This window comes from Pleurodeles waltl, chromosome 7 (assembly GCF_031143425.1).
Source record: "Pleurodeles waltl isolate 20211129_DDA chromosome 7, aPleWal1.hap1.20221129, whole genome shotgun sequence".
NCBI lineage: Eukaryota > Metazoa > Chordata > Amphibia > Caudata > Salamandridae > Pleurodeles > Pleurodeles waltl.
In genome coordinates, this window is record NC_090446.1 from 917,068,361 (window position 1) to 917,092,711 (window position 24,351).

A 24,351-nucleotide genomic window follows, 5' to 3' on the forward strand; every position below is an offset into this window, starting at 1 on the left:
TTTCAGTGTAGCCATTATAGTGCTTTGGAGTTCGTGTTTGACAGACTCCCAGACCATATACTCTTATGGCTACCCTGCACTTACAATGGCTAAGGTTTGGCTTAGACACTGTAGGGGCACAGTGCTCATGCACTTGTGCCCTCACCTATGGTATAGTGCACCCTGCCTTAGGGCTGTAAGGCCTGCTAGAGGGGTGACTTATCTATACTGCACAGGCAGTGTGAGGTTGGCATGGCACCCTGAGGGGAGTGCCATGTCGACTTACTCGTTTTGTCCTCACCAGCACACACAAGCTGGCAAGCAGTGTGTCTGTGCTGAGTGAGGGGTCCCCAGGGTGGCATAAGACATGCTGCAGCCCTCAGAGACCTTCCCTGGCACCAGGGCCCTTGGTACCAGGGGTACCAGTTACAAGGGACTTACCTGGATGACAGGGTGTGCCAATTGTGAAAACAAAAGTACAGGTTAGGGAAAGAACACTGGTGCTGGGGCCTGGTTAGCAGGCCTCAGCACACTTTAGCACACTTTCAAATCAAAACTTAGCATGAGCAAAGGCAAAAAGTCAGGGGGTAACCATGCCAAGGAGGCATTTCCTTACACCGACCAACCCATCCTCCCTGCTCTGTGAACTGATTTCTAGGTCCTGGAACTTCACTTTCAGTGCTCTACTTCTGATGCACCAGGGTTGGTGTTCCTCATGACTCTGCGGTTTTGGTGTGGAAAGTCATGGAAAGAAACTGTCGGCAGAGCGCCGGGGTGGCACCTCTATAGGACAGGCAGCCTTTGCAGGCGGCATGTCTTGGTGCAGACAAAAGTGGCATGGGCTACACCCTGTGTGCCATGTCCCCTAACATTGCTTGAAATATATGGAAGTCACCCCTACAGCCGGCCTTCAGCCCTAAGGTAGAGTAAATTGTATTACATTTGAGGGCATATCTGCACGAGCACTTTCAATTCTCAGACATAGTAAGTGACCAGGGAAGCAGTTTTAAATGTCGTTTTTTCCCTGGTGTCCGTGTGTTTAGACTAGTGCACTGGAGTCCAGTGCCTGTGCGCTCTCCTCTAAATTTGGTTGGTGGTTAACTTTACACCCTACATTTGGCATATTGGTGCTTTGATGGTGCATCCATGTAAGCCCCTAGTATATGATACTTAGTTACCCAGGACATTGGTACACCAGGGGTCTTCCATGGGCTGCCGCATGTATTGTGCCACCCATGGGGCCCATACAAACTGTCTGCAGGCCTCCCATGGCAACCTGCGTGGAATGGTGCATGCATCCTTTCACCACCGATATAAGGCTTACCATATATCCTGGTCACTGGTCAGGTGTGAGGGTACCCTTGCATGAACAGAGTACCCCTACAAACCCCAGACTCTATTCCCTGGACTTTGTAAGTGCAGGTAAGCCTTCTTAAGGTATGTAGTGGACACTGGTCAACAGGAGTGGTCCAACTGCATAATGGCATTTCCAATCCTAGGCATGTTTGGTATCAACCATGTTGGAATCATGCAATTACTCTGATTCCAGTGCTAGTTGCATGATGCCCTATACTCTGGGGGTTCCTTAAAGGATCCCCCAGTTCTGCCTGTGCCATCATATGGGGTATGGTTGACAGCCCACGCAGTTGCTGACCTCAGACACTGTTCTGACCTCCTGCTAGTGAGCCAGACTCAAGTAGCAGAAAGCAGAAGAAAGGATTTCCTGCAAGGAAGAGGTATAACCAGCTCCCCCTTTGTATTGGGTGTCTATTGGCTAGGGTGGGGTGGCCTGTGAGCACCACCAGTCTGCTTTGAAGGACACATTTGGTGCCCTCCTTGTATAATCTGGTTTGCACTAGTTCAGGGACTCCCAGTTCCCGCTCGGGCACAAAACCACACAAAGGACAGGGGAATGACCACCCTCCTATCCAGCTCCTCCCCTAGGGAGGTTCAGAGAGCTGTGCCAGGTGGCCGTTTGATTCTGTGACTTTGCCTGTTTTTGGATTGCCTTTCTGGGTCATTTTGACATTTGGGCTATGTGGATCCCCTCTAGACAGTGAGACAAAGGGAGCTGAGGTGTAACCAGCATATCCTGATGAGCCATCTGTGGAGGGAGGAGTGGTCACTTATACCCGAATGGGCTGTGCCTGCCCTCTCACAATGGAGTCTCCAACCCCCTGGTGTGTGTCGGGCCGGGCCTAGGCAAGGCAGGGTCTTGCGAACAACAGAGACTTCCCTTTGAAGTAGGCCTACTTCAATGGCAGAAAGGGGTGTAAGTATTGGACCCAAAATCCCTGAAAATCAGGTTATTTCTGGAACCAAGAGGAACCTCTGCCAAGGAGAAGAGCTGGAGGAGGAGTACTGCCCCTTTGCCTGTGACTGTGCTTTGCTGGGTTGGCCTGCAGTAGCTGCTTCTACCTGAAAGAGGACAAAGACTGACTTGTGTGACTTCCCATTGGTGAAGAATCTCCTAGGGCTTGAACTGAGCTTGCCTCCTGTTGTTGAAGTCTCAGGCACATCAAAGATTTCTCTCTGCCAGCACCTGGACTCTGCTCATAATCCTGCCCTGCCAAGTGGTACCCTAACCTGTCTCTAGGCCCTTGAAAGGTGAAGCTGGTGGAAAAGGACAGAAATCCACACAGGCCGGAGTGCAGGGCAACTTTTGATGTACCATCCGCAACACAGCTGATAAACGATGCATCGCCAGCCTCGCAGCTAAAATCAACGCTTCACCTGCATCACGGCTGGCAGATCGACTCATCGCAGCTGGAGAAACTATGCGTAACACCTGCTAACAGCTGCTGTTGACGCAAGCCCCACACTGCGCTGTTTCCTGACAGTGTAACCGGATTTTGAACGCAACATCGCTGGGCGTGAAAAATCGCGGCTAAGCCTGTCTGGAACCAAGGTGTCAGTCTGGAAATCGACGCATCGCTCTCTGGCAGGAGAGAGATTGGCGCACGCCAACCCAACCAGAGAAGGAATGACGCACGGTCTCGCTTGAGTGTGAGAAATCTACCCGTTGCTGGTCTTTTCTGATGCACGCTCGCCCATGCGTCTTTATTTTTAACACTAACCAGGTACTTTGTGTAACAGCAGCATTCTTACTGTTTCTTAAGGATTAAGACTCTAATTCTTTTAAAAATTCATATCTTGACTTGTGTATGTTGGTCTTCTGTCATTCTGGTCATGTTTGATTTAGATATATATTCCCTAGTTTTCTAAACTGCTGTGGTGGCAATGTTTGTAGTGTTCCACTGTATTACTGGGTATGTTGGTACAAATACTTCACACATTGCTTCTGAAGTTAAGCCTGCCTGCTTATGCCAAGCTACCAAGGGGGTGAGCAGGGGTTAACTGAGGGTGATTCTCTTCTTTTACCCTGACTAGAGTGAGGGTCCTGCCTTGGACAACGGGGAAACCTGACTGCCAACCAAAGACCCCATTTACAACAGTCGTCAACCACCTCCACACAACAGTGAACCTCCTAACATCATTGAGGTTCACTGTTAAAGTGCAAAAGTCACACCTGACTCCTTTGCAGACGCTCTCGTTCATTGAAGCTTTTGTGACTATGGTACGTGTTTGGGCCTTTTCCACTAGAGTGGAGAGTCAAGGATATTCAGGTTATCCTGATGTTTCATCCTTGATCCTGGATGTCTTTGCATATGACTGAGGCTCTTGGAAATGTTTTAACTTGTGCGTTCTGCTGGCCAAATGTACCAGATGGTACATGCGGGCTCTGCAGTGGGACCTCAAATTCCAGGGGGCACTGCATCAGGGAAGCTGTTAGGTTATGTTTGGCTTTCAGAGGAGACTGCGAAATTACCTACTCTGGGGGCTACTGGACCGTGATTGGATCATTGGCAGTCCCCTGTCCTCACCCCACCCAAAGCTGACAATGGTCACAGATGCATCACTCCTGAGTTTGGGTGGTCATCTGGTGAAGGTGGAGATCAGAAGCCTCTGTTCTCCGACAGAGTATACGCCACATCAGTTTGTTGCGCATCTGGAAGCGGCTGGTCCATCCAGCAAATTTGCTGGTGGTAGACCACCTAGTGGGATCAGACTCTAGGGTTGACAATCTCCGCTTCTGAAGCTTAGCTGATCATGAATGACAGTTAAACTTGTAAGTGGTGCAGAGTCTTCCAGCAATGGGGTGAACTCAACTCTGTATTTTTGCCACCATAGAGAACATGCAGTGTCAGCACTTTGGCAAGTTGAAGTTCCCAACTCGGCTCTCTTGGAGGTGCCTTCCATCTAGATTGAAGCTCAGTGCTCCTGTATGCATTCCTGGCACTGCCTTTCTTGCCTAGAGTCCTCCGGATCATAACTATTGGGTCCAGGTCATCATACTGTCATCAGATTGGGGCAGCAGAGTATGGTACACGAAACGCCCGAGTATCTGTCCATTGTTGACGTGCTGCTCCGGGAAGATCTTATGTCTCCGGGCAGGATACTGCACCTGGGCTTGCACTTGCATCCCCATACGTGGAGATAGATCAGTAGCAGTTGATCACCTTTAACCTTCACTCAGTAGTCATTGATGCCATCTTGGCAGCAAGGCATCCTTCTATAAAATAAGTGTATGTCCATCATTGGAAAAAAAAAATGTTTGATGTGGTACCCAACAAATGAATGCATTGCAATCAAAGTTGTCTGAAGTTTCATTGTTTGTTCCCTGGTCCAGCAAGGTCTTGTTCGGGCACTATTAAAGGCTGCCTAGCTTTTTCAGCGGCTACTGTATAATCTTTTTTTTATTTTTTATTATTATTTTTATTACCTTTTGTGATTTATTTTTTAAATGTTTGCAACATTTATTTCGCCCGAGACCCTTTGTGATGCAATGGTGGGACTTGAACTTAATGATAACTTTTGATGTGCTGCACTTTTAAGCTGTTGCACAGTTGTCCACTGAGACTTTACAGTTCCTTTCCCACCTCCATAACATCAGCTAGACATGAGAGAGCCCTTCAGGCTTTGTCAACCTACTTTCTACAGTGTTCTTTTCAAATAAGTTGCTGTTGAAGACCAGAGCTTCCTTTCTACCCAAAAGTGGTTACACCATTATGTCAGGTAGGCGGTCACCTTTCCAGAATTCTTTGCTCTACCTCATATTCTTCTAAGAAGAAAGAGACTCCATAGTTTGGACCCTGCGAGCACAAAACTTTTATGTTAATCATACCTAAGAATACACAGTGGACTATCAACTTTGTAGAGTTTTCTGGAGTGAGGTAGAACATGGCTTTGCAAAAATGGACCATATCTTGATGTATTGTTCTCTGCATAAAGATATGCTATGTGCTGGCTAAGAAGTCGCTCACAGAAGGATTATGGACAAATTTAATCCGGTTCAAAGCTGCTACCTCAGTGTTGGCACATCAAGTTCCTGTTCTTGACATTGTCAGACAGCCCCCTGGGCATTAGGTGATTAGAGGGGCATTTTGCCTGCTTGGTCCTGCAAGTTTTTTGATCCGAGACAGCTCACAGACCCACCTTCTTGGTGGGGGGGAGGGGGGGTATTACTGTAGTATCCTTTCGGAAGGTGAATAATCTGTTAGATATCAATCAGAAAATGTTACTTAGGTTCCGATCTTTCTGGTGGATACACTATTTGACGATTCCTCACGACCTTCCCACCTCCCCATTCTGTGAACCGGACTCCTTTTCCATCTAAAAAGATGCTAATCTAGAGATCTGCACACTAGACATGCCGTTTTGCTGATGAGCTTTTCACTTGAGGGCACCGACAGCCCAAGCAACCAACTGATGTCTGCATGATTGGGTGGCTGTTTGCAGCTCCGATCATCACTTCTGGAGCAGATCGATGTGGAGCTGTACAACATCAAAAGGCACATAGGACTACTGCTTTAAAGTTTACAGATCCAGTCGAACGCTGGGGGGGATAGTCACAAGGTGAGTAATCTTTGGTTACATGGAATATCCACCAGAAAGATCATTACTAAATGTAAGTAACTTGTCCTTTGGGCCACTTCCTTGTTTCTTTTGGTTGTCTGGGGAAGAAGCACCAGCTGTCCAAGAATGCCCTGAAAGATCTTTGCATGCAGTATCTTTAGCAGACACATCCTAACCTATTGTTGTTGCTCTCAATTAGGTTCTCTAGTAGTAGTAGTAGTAGTTTTAGTAGTAGTTGCTGCTGCTTGGGTACATTGACCCATTAACATACGCGGACCAAATATATACTAAATATAGGCAAACAATTTGAAAACCTACTCAGTCATAATAGAGCCTTCGAAAGATTCTACCTAATTCTATTAGGTTACACTACTATACTCTGTACATACAGTTAGACAATATTTGCAGATACATTACATTCACCCTAATCCAGATAGTACACAAGCTTTCGATGGCATGTGTAGCTGCAGATACACATGCTTTGCACATCTCGCCATCTAGTGTTGGGCTCGGAGTGTTACAAGTTGTTTTTCTTCGAAGAAGTCTTTCGAGTCACGAGATCGAGGGACTCCTCCCCTTTCGGCTCCATTGCGCATGGGCGTCGACTCCATCTTAGATTGTTTTTTTTCTGCCATCGGGTTCGGACGTGTTCCTTTTTGCTCCGTGTTTCGGTTCGGAAAGTTAGTTAGAATCTCGGAAAATTCGACGGTATTGTGTGCGTTTGGTATCGGGTTAGATACTACAGATCGACACCGACTTTTGAAGAGCTCCGGTGGTCCTTCGGTCTTTTTTTCAATCCCCCGTCGGGGCCTAGTCGTCCCGGCCACGTGTCTCTACAAGGCTGATTGAACGGACCCCATTGCGCTTCTGCCCAAAATGTCACAACAAGTATCCGTATACAGATCAGCACCTGGTCTGTAACTTGTATTTGTCTCCAGAACACAAAGAAGATACTTGTGAAGCCTGTTGAGCGTTTCGGTCGAGGAAAACATTAAGAGACCGAAGAGCGAGAAGACTGAAAATGGCGCCGATAGGACAAAGTCATTTGGAGGAGGAAGAAGAAACCTTCTCCATCCAGGAGTCGGACTCGGACGAGTTTATCCCGAAGAAACGCCTAAAACCGTGAGTAAGACGTCGAAACATAAAACTCACGAGAAGACCACAAAAGCCCAGGGGACGCCACCGCCAACAGGCCATGGCTTAACCCGTAAAATAGGTGACCTATCATCAGCACCGAAAAAGGGCACGCTTGTGTCGAAGTCATCCGACTCCGGTCGAGATACCGGCACACCACAATCTTGAGCCCGAGATAGCGGCTCCCAGCAAGTTCGGCACCGAAATGGGTCGGCAGCGAGAGACCACGACGCCGAAAATAGTGTCGTCTGAGCCGAAAAAGGCTACCGAAAAGGTTTCCGTTCCTAAACATCCAGCCTCGGAACCGAAATCAGGTTCCTACCAGAGGAACAGGGATTGTCCTCCCAAATGCAAGGACATAAGTTCGGACAAGAACTAGAATCAATGGAGCCAGACTACACTCAAAGGAGGCTCCACATTCAAAAGGACACAGGGAAGATAAGCACTCTTCCCCCAATTAAAATGAAAAGAAGACTTGCCTTTCAAGAAAAGGACAAGCAGCCACAGGCAAAGGTGGCAAGACAGACAACTCCGCCACCATCTCCACCACCATCAATGCACACATCACCGGTAGCCACTCCACCACTGATGCAATCCCCAACACATACTGCAATGAGTCAGGATGATCCCGACGCATGGGACCTTTATGATGCGCCAGTATCGGATAACAGCCCAGACTGTTACCCAGCGAGACCGTCCCCACCTGAGGACAGTACATCCTACACGCAGGTGGTCTCAATGGCAGCGGCTTTCCATAATGTCACCTTGCATGCAGAACCGATTGAGGATGACTTTTTGTTTAATACACTATCCTCCACTCATAGCCAATACCAGAGCTTACCTATGCCACCTGGAATGCTAAAACACTCCAAACAGGTGTTTCAGGAGCCTGTGAACGGCAGGGCCATAACTCCAAGGGTGGAGAAAAAGTACAAGCCACCGCCTACAGACCCTGTGTATATCACGCAGCAATTAACACCAGACTCTGTGGTAGTAGGGGCAGCTCGCAAGAGAGCAAACTTTCACACCTCGGGAGACGCAACACCTCCAGACAAGGAGAGTCGCAAATTTGACGCTGCAGGGGAAAGGGTTGCAGCACAAGCAGCAAACCATTGTGCATTGCCAACTCACAAGCATTTCTGGCAAGTTATGATAGGGCTCATTGGGACGAAATGCAGCATTTCATAGAACACTTACCCAAAGAGTTCCAGAAAAGGGCACAACAGGTGGTAGAGGAAGGACAAAGTATCTCAAATAATCAGATACGGTCAGCAATGGATGCTGGAGATACAGCTGCAAGGACAGTAAATACTGCAGTAACAATGAGACACGCATGGTTGCGTACGTCAGGATTCAAGCCGGAAATACAACAAGCCGTGCTGAATATGCCTTTTAATGGACAGCAGTTGTTTGGGCCGGAGGTGAACACTGCTATAGAAAAACTTAAAGACACTGATACGGCCAAAGCCATGGGCGCACTCTACTCCCCACAGAGCAGAGGCACATTTCGCAAAACACAGTTTAGAGGGGGGTTTCGAGCACAAGCTACAGAGCCCACAACCTCACAAACAAGGCCCACTTATCAAAGTCAATATCAGCGGGGACGTTTTCGGGGACAGTATAGAGGGGTACAATTCCAAAAGAATAGAGGGAAGTTCCAAAGCCCCAAAACTACTCAAAACAAGCAGTGACTTCCAAGTCACAAATCCATAACACCTGTGGGGGGGGAGACTAAGCAGTTTTTACAAACATTGGGAGAAGATAAGACATTTGGGTACTAGCAATGTCCAGCATGGTTATTGCATAGAATTTCTCACATTCCCTCCAAACGTTCCACCGAAAAGACACAATATGTCAAACCAACACATGGATCTTCTAGGACTAGAGGTACAGGCATTGCTACAAAAAGGAGCAATAGAATTAGTACCAATTCAACAGAAAGGAACAGGAGTTTACTCTCCGTACTTTCTCATACCCAAAAAGGACAAAACACTGAGACCTATATTAGATCTCAGAATATTAAATACCTACATCAAATCAGACCACTTTCACATGGTGACATTACAAGACGTAATCCCACTGCTCAAACAACAAGACTACATGACAACACTAGACCTAAAATATGCATATTTCCATATACTAATACTTCCTTCACACAGGAAGTACCTAAGATTTGTATTCCAAGGGGTACATTACCAATTCAAGGTGTTGCCATTCGGAATAACAACTGCGCCAAGAATTTTTACAAAATGCCTGGCAGTAGTAGCTGCGCATATCAGAAGGCAGCAAATACATGTGTTCCCGTACCTAGACGATTGGTTAATCAAAACCAACACACTAGAACGGTGTTTACAACACACAAAGTACGTCATAGAAACCCTACACAAACTAGGTTTCTCAATCAACTACACAAAGTCACAACTTCAGCCGTGTCAGACACAGCAATACTTAGGGGCAACAATAGACACAGCAAAAGCGATTGCCACTCCAAGTCCACAGAGAGTACAAGCATTTCACAATGTAATACACGTCGTGTATCCAAACCAAAGAATACAAGTCAAAATCGTAATTAAACTCCTAGGCATGATGTCCTCATGCATAGCCATTGTCCCAAACGCAAGATTGCACATGCAGCCCTTACAACAGTGCCTAGCATCACAATGTTCACAGGCACAGGGTCAACTTCTAGATCTAGTGTTGATAAACCGCCAAACATACACCTCGCTTCAATGGTGGAACAATATAAATTTAAATCAAGGGCGGCCTTTTCAAGACCCAGTGCCTCAATACGTAATAACTACAGATGCCTCCATGATAGGGTGGGGAGCACACCTCAATCAACACAGCATTCAGGGGCAATGGGACTCCCGACAAAAACTGTTTCACATAAATCACTTAGAACTATTGGCAGTATTTCTAGCGTTAAAAGCATTTCAACCAATAATAAGCCACAAACACATTCTTGTCAAAACAGACAACATGACAACAGTGTATTACCTAAACAAACAGGGAGGAACACACTCAAGACAGTTGTGTCTCCTGACACAGAAAATATGGCATTGGGCGATGCACAACCACATTCGCCTAATAGCACTGTTCATTCCAGGGATTCAGAATCAATTAGCAGACAATCTCTCTCTGGATCACCAACAGATACACAAATGGGAGATTCACCCCCAAGTACTACACGCTTACTTCCAAAATTGGAGAACACCACACATAGACCTGTTTGCAACAAAAGAAAACGCAAAATGCCAAAACTTCGCATCCAGGTACCCACAAGATCAGTCTCTGGGCAATGCGTTATGGATGAGTTGGTCAGGGATATTTGCATACGCTTTTCCCCCTCTCCCACTCCTTCCATATCTAGTAAACAAGTTGAGTCAAAACGAACTCAAACTCATACTCATAGCACCAACTTGGGCAAGACAACCTTGGTACACAACACTACTAGACCTCTCAGTAGTGCCTCATATCAAACTACCAAACAGACCAGATTTGTTAACTCAACACAATCAACAGATCAGACACCCCAATCCAGCATCGCTGAATCTAGCAATTTGGCTTCTGAAGTCTTAGAGTTCAGACACTTAGACCTTACACAGGAATGTATGGAAGTCCTAAAACAAGCTAGAAAACCAACCACTAGACATTCCTATGCAAATAAGTGGAAAAGGTTTGTTTATTATTGTCATAATAATCAAATTCAACCCTTACAAGCATCTGCTAAAGACATTGTAAGCTACTTGCTACATTTGCAAAAGTCAAAACTAGCTTTTTCATACATTAAGATACATCTTACCGCAATTTCAGCTTACCTGCAAATTACCCACACAACTTCACTGTTTAGGATACCTGTCATTAAAGCATTTATGGAAGGCCTAAAAAGAATTATACCATCAAGAACACCACCAGTTCCTTCATGGAACCTCAACATTGTCTTAACACGACTCATGGGGCCACCTTTTGAACCCATGCACTCATGTGAAATGCAATATTTAACATGGAAAGTTGCATTTCTAATTGCCATCACATCTCTAAGAAGAGTAAGTGAAATCCAAGCATTTACCATACAAGAACCATTTATTCAAATACACAAGCATAAAGTAGTTTTACGGACAAATCCAAATTGACCAAAAGTCATATCACCGTTCCACTTGAATCAAACAGTAGAACTACCAGTGTTCTTCCCACAGCCCGATTCTGTAGCTGAGAGAGCACTACATACATTAGACATCAAAAGAGCGTTAATGTACTACATTGGCAGAACAAAACAAATTCGGAAAACAAAACAACTGTTCGTTGCTTTCCAAAAACCTCATATAGGAAATCCAATTTCCAAACAAGGCATTGCTAGATGGATAGTTAAATGCATTCAAACCTGTTATCTCAAAGCAAAAAGAGAACTGCCTTTTACACCGAGGGCACACTCAACTAGAAAGAAAGGTGCTAACATGGCCTTTCTAGGAAACATTCCAATGACTGAAATATGTAAGGCAGCCACATGGTCTACGCCTCATACGTTTACCAAGCACTACTGCGTGGATGTGTTAACAGCACAACAAGCCACGGTAGGACAAGCAGTACTATGAACTTTGTTTCAAACAACTTCAACTCCTACAGGCTGAACCACCGCTTTTGGGGAGATAACTGCTTACTAGTCTATGCAAAGCATGTGTATCTGCAGCTACACATGCCATCGAACGGAAAATGTCACTTACCCAGTGTACATCTGTTCGTGGCATGAGACGCTGCAGATTCACATGCGCCCACCCGCCTCCCCGTTAGCCTGTAGCCATTTCGAAATTGATCTTGAACATTTGTAAATATATCACTTTAAACTACACTATGTACATACATGTTTACTCTATTGCATGGGCACTATTACTATAATACACAACTCCTACCTCACCCTCTGCGGGGAAAACAATCTAAGATGGAGTTGACGCCCATGCGCAATGGAGCCGAAATGGGAGGAGTCCCTCGATCTCGTGACTCGAAAGACTTCTTCAAAGAAAAACAACTTGTAACACTCCGAGCCCTGCAGCGTCTCATGCCACGAACAGATGTACACTGGGTAAGTGACATTTTCCATACAAATCATAAAGAAATGTTCGATGGCATCTGTCGCTGTAGATACACATGGTATGCATGAGCTCGCCATCTGGTGTTGGGTCGGAGTGTTACAAGTTGTTTTTCTTCGAAGAAGTGTTTTCGAGTCACGGGACCGAGTGACTCCACCTTCTGTGCTCATTGCGCATGGGCGTCGACTCCATCTTCGATTGTTTTCTTTCCGCCATCGGGTTCGGACGTGTTCATGTCGCTCCGAGTTTCGGAACGGAAAGATAGCTGAAGACGGAAGATTTTCGACGGTATCGTTGCGATCCGGTTAGAGATAGACACATACGACGACGCGTTGAACATCGAAGCGCTTCGGTGCCCTTCGGGGTAGATTTCGGCACCCCGTCGGGGCCTAGTCGGCCCGACCGCGTGGAGGACAACGCCGATGGATCGGACCCCGTTTCGATTCTGCCCCGAATGCCACAACAAATATCCTTATACGGACCTGCACTCGGTCTGTAATCTGTGCCTGTCACCCGAGCACAGTGAAGAATCCTGCGAGGCCTGTCGGGCGTTCCGGTCCCGAAAAACTCTGCGCGACCGTCGAGCGAGAAGACTGCAGATGGCGTCCACGCCGAAAGAGCGTCGACAGTTCGAGACAGAAGAAGAACAGGAGGAATCCTTTTCCATCCAGGATTCAGACTCCGACGAGCTACACTCTACAAGAACTGTGAGTAAGACGTCGAGATCAAACCTTAAAAAAGGAAAGAAGGCCCAGGGGACGCCACTGCCAACCGGCCATGGCTCCACCCAAATTCTCGGTGACCAACAATCGGCACCGAAAAAGGCCCATTCAGTGTCGAGATCGTCCGACTTCGGTCGAGACACCGGCACGCAGCCTCCTCGGGACCGAGAGAGTGCTAAACAGAAGCATCGACACCGAGAGTTCGGTGTCGACACCGATCGACGCCGAGACAGTGGCGCCGAAGACCATAGAGGCCAAGAATTTTCGGCACAGAAAAAGAGGAAGGTTACCTCGGAGCCGAAAAAACAATCGACAGGGCTTTCGGAGCCGAAAAAAGCGACATCAGACCCTGTTTCTGGCTCCTATACCGAAGAGCATTCTATGTCTTCTCAACTGAAGAAACATAGATTTGAACAAGAACTGCAATCCACTGACGTGGATCACACGCAAAAGCGTATCTTTATTCAGCAGGGGACTGGGAAGATCAGTACCCTTCCACCTGTCAAACGAAAGAGAACGCTTCAGTTTACTCCTCAGCAAGACACAACACAAAAGGTAACACCTCCTCCCTCGCCTCCACCTGTAACTCCGGCTTCGCCAACTTACACCCCGTCACATTCGCCAGCTCACACCGCCATGAGCCACGACGACCAAGATCAGGATGCGTGGGACTTGTACGACGCACCAGTGTCTGATAACAGCCCAGACACATACCCAACTAGGCCATCACCACCGGAAGACAGCACAGCCTACTCACAAGTGGTGGCTAGAGCAGCTCTATTCCATAATGTGGAACTACACTCGGAACAAGTAGAGGATGATTTTTTATTTAACACCCTCTCCTCAACCCACAGCTCCTACCAAAGCCTGCCGATGCTCCCAGGCATGCTACGCCATGCAAAAGACATTTTCAAGGAGCCAGTTAAAAGTAGGGCAGTGACGCCTAGGGTGGACAAAAAGTATAAGGCGCCTCCTACGGACCCTGTCTTCATCACCTCTCAGCTGCCACCAGACTCTGTGGTGGTAGGGGCTGCCAGAAAACGGGCAAACTCACACACTTCTGGGGATGCACCTCCCCCAGATAAAGAAAGTAGGAAGTTCGATGCAGCCGGGAAGAGGGTTGCTGTCCAAGCAGCAAACCAGTGGCGCATCGCAAATTCACAAGCGCTGCTAGCGCGATACGACAGAGCCCACTGGGATGAGATGCAGCATCTCATTGAACATCTCCCAAAAGATCTGCAAAAAAGAGCAAAACAGGTTGTTGAGGAGGGTCAAAACATTTCCAACAATCAAATACGCTCCTCCATGGATGCAGCAGACACGGCCGCAAGAACCATTAATACGTCGGTTACCATCCGTAGGCACGCATGGCTCAGAACGTCTGGATTCAAGCCAGAAATTCAGCAGGCAGTGCTTAACATGCCAGTAAACGAGAAACTTCTGTTCGGTCCGGAGGTCGACACAGCTATAGAAAAGCTCAAGAAGGACACTGACACTGCCAAGGCCATGGGCGCACTCTACTCCCCGCAGAGCAGAGGATCTTATAACACCTTCCGCAAAACACCTTTTAGAGGAGGGTTTCGGGGTCAGGCCACACAAGCTAGCACCTCACAGTCCGCACCGCCCACCTACCAGGGACAGTACAGGGGAGGTTTTCGGGGCCAGTATAGAGGGGGGCAATTTCCTAGGAATAGAGGAAGATTTCAAAGCCCCAAAAACACTACCAACAAGCAGTGACTCACACGTCACTCACCCCTCCCACACAACACCAGTGGGGGGGAGGATACATCAATATTACGAAGCATGGGACAAAATAACTACAGATACATGGGTCCTAGCAATTATCCAACATGGTTATTGCATAGAATTCATGCAATTCCCTCCAGACATACCACCAAAATCACAAAATTTATCAAAATACCATTCACAACTTCTAGAGATAGAAGTTCAAGCACTACTGCAAAAAAAAATGCAATAGAATTAGTACCAAGCACACAAATAAACACAGGAGTTTATTCACTGTACTTCTTGATACCAAAAAAGGACGAAACACTGAGACCAATTCTAGACCTCAGGGTAGTAAACACATTCATCAAATCAGACCACTTTCACATGGTCACACTACAAGAAGTGTTACCATTGCTCAGAAAACACGACTACATGACAACCCTAGACCTCAAGGACGCATATTTCCATATACCAATCCATCAATCACACAGGAAATATCTAAGGTTTGTATTCAAAGGAATACATTACCAATTCAAAGTATTGCCTTTTGGTTTAACAACCGCTCCAAGAGTATTCACAAAGTGCCTAGCAGTAGTCGCTGCACACATCAGAAGGCAGCAAATACATGTGTTCCCGTATCTAGACGACTGGCTAATCAAAACCAGTTCGCTCACACAATGCTCAAACCACACAAATCAAGTCATACAAACCCTCTACAATTTAGGGTTCACCGTCAACTTTGCAAAATCAAACATTCTGCCAAGCAAAGTACAGCAATATCTAGGAGCCATAATAGACACAACAAAGGAGTAGCAACGCCAACTCCACAAAGGATACACAATTTCAACAGGGTCATTCAACACATGTCTCCAAACCAAACAATACAAGCAAGAACAATACTACAGCTCCTAGGCATGATGTCCTCATGCATAGCCATTGTCCCAAACGCAAGACTGCACATGAGGCCCTTACAACAGTGCCTAGCCTCACAGTGGTCTCAAGCACAGGGTCACCTTCTAGATCTGGTGTTGCTAGACCGCCAAACTTACCTATCGCTTCTATGGTGGAACAGTATAAATTTAAACATAGGGCGGCCTTTCCAAGACCCAGTGCCACAGTACGTAATAACAACAGATGCTTCCATGACAGGGTGGGGAGCACATCTCAATCAACACAACATAAGAGGACAATGGAACATACATCAAACAAAACTGCATATAAATCATCTAGAATTATTAGCAGTTTTTCAAGCACTAAAAGCTTTCCAACCAATCATAACCCACAAATACATCCTTGTCAAAACAGACAACATGACAACGATGTATTATCTAAACAAACAAGGAGGAACACATTCAACGCAGTTAAGCTTGTTAGCTCAAAAAATATGGAAGTGGGCTATCCACCATCAAATTGGTCTAATAGCACAGTTTATTCCGGGGATCCAGAATCAGCTGGCAGACAATCTCTCTCGAGATCACCAGCAAGTTCACGAATGGGAAATCCACCCACAAATTCTGAACACCTACTTCACACTCTGGGGAACACCACAAATAGACTTATTTGCAACAAAAGAGAACGCAAAATGCCAAAACTTCGCGTCCAGATACCCACACAAGCAATCCCAAGGCAATGCCCTATGGATGAACTGGTCAGGAATATTTGCTTACGCTTTTCCTCCTCTCCCTCTCCTTCCTTACCTAGTAAACAAATTGAGTCAAAACAAACTCAAACTCATTTTAATAGCACCAACGTGGGCAAGACAACCCTGGTACACAACACTGCTAGATCTGTCTGTAGTACCACACATCAAACTGCCCAACAAACCAGATCTGTTAACGCAACACAACCAACAGATCAGACACCCGGACCCAGCATCGCTGAATCTAGCAATCTGGCTCCTGAAATCCTAGAATTCGGACACTTACAACTTAGCCAAGAGTGTATGGAAGTCATAAAGCAGGCCAGAAGGCCATCCACTAGACACTGCTACGCAAGTAAGTGGAAAAGATTTGTTTGGTACTGCCATCATAATCAGATACAACCACTAGAGGCAACTCCAAAACATATAGTAAATTACTTGCTCCATTTACAAAAAGCAAAGCTAGCCTTCTCTTCTATTAAAATACACCTTGCAGCAATATCTGCATACCTGCAAACTACATATTCGACTTCCTTGTATAGGATACCAGTTATCAAAGCATTCATAGAAGGGCTTAAAAGAATTATACCACCAAGAACACCACCTGTTCCTTCATGGAACCTAAACGTGGTTCTAACAAGACTCATGGGCCCACCCTTCGAACCCATGCACTCTTGCGGAATACAATTCCTCACCTGGAAAGTTGCCTTTCTCATCGCCATTACATCTCTAAGAAGAGTAAGTGAAATTCAAGCGTTCACAACACAAGAGCCTTTTATACAAATACATAAAAATAAGGTCGTCCTACGACCTAATCCAAAATTTTTACCAAAAGTTATTTCTCCATTCCATCTAAATCAAACGGTAGAATTACCAGTATTCTTCCCACAGCCAGATTCTGTGGCTGAAAGAGCACTACATACATTAGATGTCAAAAGAGCATTAATGTACTACATTGACAGAACGAAGAACATCAGAAAAACTAAACAGCTATTTATTGCATTCCAAAAACCTCATGCAGGTAACCCAATATCAAAACAAGGTATAGCCAGATGGATAGTTAAATGCATCCAAATCTGCTACCTTAAAGCAAAAAGACAACTGCCCATTACTCCCAGGGCACATTCAACAAGGAAAAAAGGTGCTTCAATGGCCTTTTTAGGAAACATCCCAATACAAGAAATATGTAAGGCAGCCACTTGGTCTACGCCTCACACATTCACCAAACACTACTGTATAGATGTGCTATCCGCACAACAAGCTACAGTAGGTCAAGCTGTATTAAGAACTCTATTTCAGACAACTTCTACTCCTACAGGCTAAACCACCGCTTATGGGGAACTAACTGCTTACTAGTCTATGCATACCATGTGTATCTACAGCGACAGATGCCATCGAACTGAAAATGTCACTTACCCAGTGTACATCTGTTCGTGGCATCAGTCGCTGAGATTCACATGGACCCACCCACCTCCCCGGAAGCCTGTAGCAGTTCAGAAGTTACCTTCAATTTTGTACATTTGTATATATATTACTTAATCCTTTAATAGGTACATACTTACATTTTTCATTGCGCGGGCACTATTACTATAGTACAACTCCTACCTCACCCTCTGCGGGGAAAACAATCGAAGATGGAGTCGACGCCCATGCGCAATGAGCACAGAAGGTGGAGTCACTCGGTCCCGTGACTCGAAAACACTTCTTCGAAGAAAAACAACTTGTAACACTCCGACCCAACACCAGATGGCGAGCTCATGCATACCATGTGAATCTCAGCGACTGATGCCACGAACAGATGTACACTGGGTAAGTGACATTTTCATTACAAATCACCAGTAGTACTGGATTAATTTATGTACCTCATGCTGACTGTAAAAACTTACAACCAATATTATACAAACACTAGAATTTGGTTTGCATACGCTCCATGTCTCTCTCCCTCCCTGTGATATGCCCAGAACTCTGCAAGAGCTGGCAATCTATATTAGATCTTGGTTTGTGGTATGCCACATAAAAAAGCGTTCCTCAATGCATTCAAAAGATTACCAACTGGATTTAAGTGGATGGCAATTTAGAAGTAAAAATGGGCAGTGGGTGTGTGATAAGTCCGAGTTTAATATTTAAAGCCCTCATTTGGTTTGGGAGTTTATATAATAAAAAAAAAATCCTTAATGTTAAATCTCCTTGATCGTAAAAACCGTGGTGCCTATCACTCCCTTTATAGCTGTGTTTTCTGGGGAGGGGATTTATTTTGGGGGGCGGGGAAAGGGTAGAGAGAGAATCTGTTGATATTTTAGCCAAAAAGTAACCCAAGCCTAAATTGCTTAACAATGATTTTACATAGACAGCCGCCACAGTCTGAAGGGTATCTGGCCTAGTTGTAAAATCTTCTAATGCTTCTCTGTAGATGCTCAATTCATTCCATATCCAAATGAATACCACATACAAAAGCGGTTTTAATTTTAGCCAAAAAAGGTTTTAAAGCAGAATCAAGTCTTAATGGCAGGAATGGCGTACAACTTTGAACCTTCAATAGTGATTTGATACATTTATTCTCTCCCTTGCCCAGCATTTTAGGCTGTAGTGGGCCCAGAGTTGAGAACCATAGAGAGCTGCGGTAACTGCTTTTGCTGCATGTATTTCTACAACTGGTCATGTGGAAGAGCAAACGGCATATCTAAGTATAGCAGTCTCTGTATGGTTCCATAGGTTACATTTGACAATTCGAGAGGACCATGTTTTTTAATATGGCAATCTAATAGCCAGATAATCAAATGCATGGATCCTATCCAAGGAGAGGTAACTTGTTGCCATTAACTCCTTGAATGAACCAGAAGGATCGAACTCCATGAGTTTTGATTTTGCAGCATTAATTTCTAGTACATGGGTTGCACAAAACTCAGAATCTCTCAAATCATTTTATGACCCATTGAAATTTAGATATCTGCAGAGAGGAGAGTTTAGAAGCTTTTGAACAGTTTAACAAAAAACATTTGTAGGAAGTTGGCTCTGTATGTGCTATTTCAAAGTAAGGAATAGCATGCACAGAGTCCAAGGGTTCCCCTTAGAGGTAAAATAGTGGTAAAAAGAGATAATACTAATGCTCTATTTTGTGGTAGTGTGGTCGAGCAGTAGGCTTATCCAAGGAGTAGTGTTAAGCATTTGTTGTACATACACATAGACAATAAATGAGGTACACACACTCGGAGACAAATCCAGCCAATAGGTTTTGTTATAGAAAAATATCTTTTCTTAGTTTATTTTAAGAACCACAGGTTCAAATTTAACATGTAATATCTTGTTTGAAAGGTATTGCAGGTAAGTACATTAGGAACTTTGAATCATTTCAATTGCATGTATACTTTTCAAGTTATTCACAAATAGCTACTTTAAAAGTGGACACTTAGTGCAATTTTCACAGTTCCTGGGGGAGGTAAGTTTTTGTTAGTTTTACCAGGTAAGTAAGACACTTACAGGGTTCAGTTCTTGGTCCAAGGTAGCCCACCGTTGGGGGTTCAGAGCAACCCCAAAGTTACCACCCCAGCAGCTCAGGGCCGGTCAGGTGCAGAGTTCAAAGTGGTGCCCAAAACGCATAGGCTAGAATGGAGAGAAGGGGGTGCCCCGGTTCCGGTCTGCTTGCAGGTAAGTACCCGCGTCTTCGGAGGGCAGACCAGGGGGGTTTTGTAGGGCACCGGGGGGGACACAAGTCCACACAGAAATTTCACCCTCAGCAGCGCGGGGGCGGCCGGGTGCAGTGTAGAAACAAGCGTCAGGTTTTCAATGTTAGTCTATGAGAGATCAAGGGATCTCTTCAGCGCTGCAGGCAGGCAAGGGGGGGCTTCCTCGGGGAAACCTCCACTTGGGCAAGGGAGAGGGACTCCTGGGGGTCACTTCTGCAGTGAAAGTCCGGTCCTTCAGGTCCTGGGGGCTGCGGGTGCAGAGTCTTTTCCAGGCGTCGGGACTTAGGTTTCAGAGAGTCGCGGTCAGGGGAAGCCTCGGGATTCCCTCTGCAGGCGGCGCTGTGGGGGCTCAGGGGGGACAGGTTTTGGTACTCGCAGTCGTAGAGTAGTCCGGGGGTCCTCCCTGAGGTGTTGGTTCTCCACCAGCCGAGTCGGGGTCGCCGGGTGCAGTGTTGCAAGTCTCACGCTTCTTGCGAGGAGTTGCAGGGTTCTTTAAAGCTGCTTCTTGAAACAAAGTTGCAGTCTTTTTGGAGCAGGTCCGCTGTCCTCGGGAGTTTCTTGTCGTCGTCGAAGTAGGGCAGTCCTCAGAGGATGCAGAGGTCGCTGGTCCCTTTGGAAGGCGTCGCTGGAGCAGAGTTCTTTGGAAGGCAGGAGACAGGCCGGTGAGTTTCTGGAGCCAAGGCAGTTGTTGTCTTCCTCTGCAGGGGTTTTCAGCTAGGCAGTCCTTCTTGTTGTTGTTGCAGGAATCTAATTTTCTAGGGTTCAGGGTAGCCCTTAAATACTAAATTTAAGGGCGTGTTTAGGTCTGGGGGGTTAGTAGCCAATGGCTACTAGCCCTGAGGGTGGGTACACCCTCTTTGTGCCTCCTCCCAAGGGGAGGGGGTCACAATCCTAACCCTATTGGGGGAATCCACCATCTGCAAGATGGAGGATTTCTAAAAGTTAGTCACCTCAGCTCAGGACACCTTAGGGGCTGTCCTGACTGGCCAGTGACTCCTCCTTGTTATTCTCATTATTTTCTCCGGCCTTGCCGCCAAAAGTGGGGGCCGGGCCGGAGGGGGCGGTCAACTCCACTAGCTGGAGTGTCCTGCGGTGCTGTGACAAAGGGGTGAGCCTTTGAGGCTCACCGCCAGGTGTTACAGCTCCTGCCTGGGGGAGGTGTTAGCATCTCCACCCAGTGCAGGCTTTGTTACTGGCCTCAGAGTGACAAAGGCACTCTCCCCATGGGGCCAGCAACATGTCTCTAGTGTGGCAGGCTGCTGGAACTAGTCAGCCTACACAGATAGTCGGTTAAGTTTCAGGGGGCACCTCTAAGGTGCCCTCTGGGGTGTATTTTGCAATAAAATGTACACTGGCATCAGTGTGCATTTATTGTGCTGAGAAGTTTGATACCAAACTTCCCAGTTTTCAGTGTAGCCATTATGGTGCTGTGGAGTTCGTGTAAAACAGACTCCCAGACCATATACTCTTATGGCTACCCTGCACTTACAATGTCTAAGGTTTTGTTTAGACACTGTAGGGGCACAGTGCTCATGCACTGGTACCCTCACCTATGGTATAGTGCACCCTGCCTTAGGGCTGTAAGGCCTGCTAGAGGGGTGTCTTACCTATACTGTATAGGCAGTGAGAGGCTGGCATGGCACCCTGAGGGGAGTGCCATGTCGACTTACTCATTTTGTTCTCACTAGCACACACAAGCTGGTAAGCAGTGTGTCTGTGCTGAGTGAGGGGTCTCTAGGGTGGCATAATACATGCTGCAGCCCTTAGAGACCTTCCCTGGCATCAGGGCCCTTGGTACCAGAGGTACCAGTTACAAGGGACTTATCTGGATGCCAGGGTGTGCCAATTGTGGAACCAATGGTACATTTTAGGTGAAAGAACACTGGTGCTGGGGCCTGGTTAGCAGGGTCCCAGCACACTTCTCAGTCAAGTCAGCATCAGTATCAGGCAAAAAGTGGGGGGTAACTGCAACAGGGAGCCATTTCTTTACAACATTCATTCACAAAGAACAAAGTGTGTTGGGTGTAGGACACAGCCCTGGCAAACTGCACTGTTGATATTCATCCTCTTTGTTAGTTCGCCATTTAAGCCTCCGCGAACTTCAACAAGGTTGTCTGAATAAAGTTAAATTATTATAAAGAGTAATTTAGAAGGCAGTCTGTTTTTCGAGCACCTCCCACAGTTTCAGCCTTTGTTTTAGATCTACAGGCTGCCTTTGATCTTGTTCTGTCACATTAAAGTAGCAATTACTGATATCGTTTATAGTCCGTTTATTAAAGGGAAAGAATGGGTCGACAGCGCTAACTTTAAATCAAAATCGTGCCCAAAAGTTGGATGGATTCTTATTTTTACTCTATCCATAACAGTAATTTATCAGGCAGTTGCATACTAAATATAGTTTGCATATTATCAATCGGGTAGATCTCTAGTAGACTTTGTTAGAACTTTTTATATATTTGAATGAGCTTAGCACCCTTTCCACAATTCTAGAATGGCTGCTCCTTTCACAATTGTTTTCTACAGTCTATGAGGAGTGCATACTGAGGGTTCCGAACAAAATAGGATGCCTGGAATTTTGTGTAGCCTGGGGAACCTTGCCTGGTTGAGTATTAATTGTATTTATGATATCAGTTAAAGACCATTAACTGGGTGGGCACTTTCTAGATATGGCTGTTCTAAATCTTGTGTACACTTAACCGGGTTTTGTAAATCTAGTATTGGAATCTTGTATTACTCACAGAAATAAAGCTCACTTACGTGGCTTAACGTGTACTCCGGGCTTCATCAGCTCATTTCTCCACAGATACAATATGCCCGATGGTCTTAGAATTATGAGAATGAGTTGCTTCAAGCAGTTTGTCCCACATTTTATGTTCACAATTTTTTAGAATCCATTTGCTATTTTAGATTTGTCACCTTTCTTAATTGAAAGAAGTAGAAATTCCTAGCAGGCCCTCATTCGTTATTAAAACATCCACTTGTTTTATAGATTCAGTGACATGATCTGGGTTCTCTAGAAAAATAACTCATTCTTCTGATTGGAATCCCCCCAGAGGGTTCATAGCAAGTATTAAAATCACCTGTGAGTAGTGTTTTTTTTTTTTTTAAACTATGTGCTAAGATGTGACCAAGTTTGAGACGAGACTCCTTGCTAGTAGCAATACTCATATTGCAGATATGTATTTATTAAGGTAGTTCATTTGCCACTCATGAATTGTAGGATTTAATCTGAGTTCATATTAACTTGCTTAAACGTAGCAATGGCTTACCCATGCTATTAAACCACCATGGTATTTCTATCTTAAAGCCATGTACCACTCTGCTAATTTTTAAAACACATTCTAAATACTGGAGCAGTGTTCAATGTTTCTTGAAAAAGACAAAGATGGAAGCTATCAATAAACAAACCCGAGGCAATGCATGCTAATCTAGATTGAATTCTGGCTTTGCTCCAGCTGAACAAAGTAGTAGATGCAACCAAAGGAGTTAAAAATTGCAGTACTATAAATAAGAGTTCAAATTATCTGAACATCTAGTGTTGGTGTTCTCGTTATCAAACATTATGCATGGGTCTATTAATAAATAAGTCAGCTGTCTGAATGCTCAATATAATTAGAGCCAGTCGCTCTCTATGTTCTGTGAGGATAGAACGATGTGGACAACAAGCTAGGAGCAGTTGTCCTTTCAGAGCTTCCTGTGTTTATTTCCATTTTCAGTTACTTGAATCAATTACATCGCTTGAGGCAATGGGCGTGGTTTATTGTACCAAAAATGTATAACCTGCAGCTTGCCTTTCCTTATTACGGTTTTAAAATCCAAAGTACTGTTCTTAGAAAGTTTAGGTTTCTTTACCAACAGTATTGCTACCTTCTGCCCACTTCGCTTGATACCCTTATGGTGGTTATTTTTGTGGAATAATGACTGTATTTGCAGTTAATTTGTCATTAGCATTAGTTGTGCAGTTCTGGGCTTCCAAAATAGATGTAGCACAGTCGCAGCTTCCTCTCGCACCCACCGCCAAATTTCAGAGATTTACTGAATCGAAGGCAGTATTTCATGGTATAAAACGAGAATGTAGCAATCTGTAGACTAAAACTTCCTTTTAATAGAAAAAGGGCAAATATAGTAAAACTTAATGTAATGTCCTTTTCAGACTGTGACGGCATTCCCCTCCCACCCCCGTCTTGACTGCAAAGTGTCCTGGGAAATAGAGTCCCAAGCAAAGTCTGTGTTATCCCCCGGGCCAAGTGCACAACTATCGATACCAGCAGTGTTCCCATCATTGTTGTGGATAAATGAGTGTCTTCATCAGATACCTGAAGAGCATTCACATGAACAAGTGCAAACTGCCTGAACCAAAGATATGTGAGAATCAGCAGTTGCCCAGATTGCCCTCCATGCTTGTTTAAGTAAGGAGAGTTTCTAACCACTGACTTCTGACACTGTACTTTTTGCTGTCCTGATTG

General features: G+C 45.5%; 1 protein-coding gene across 1 annotated transcript in view; it reads left to right on the plus strand.

Annotated features, from left to right (window-relative positions):
- The window catches only part of G3BP1 (G3BP stress granule assembly factor 1), a 506,090-nt gene that overhangs the window by 350,230 nt on the left and 131,509 nt on the right, over window positions 1-24,351 (plus strand). The gene's annotated exons all lie outside the window — the stretch shown is intronic.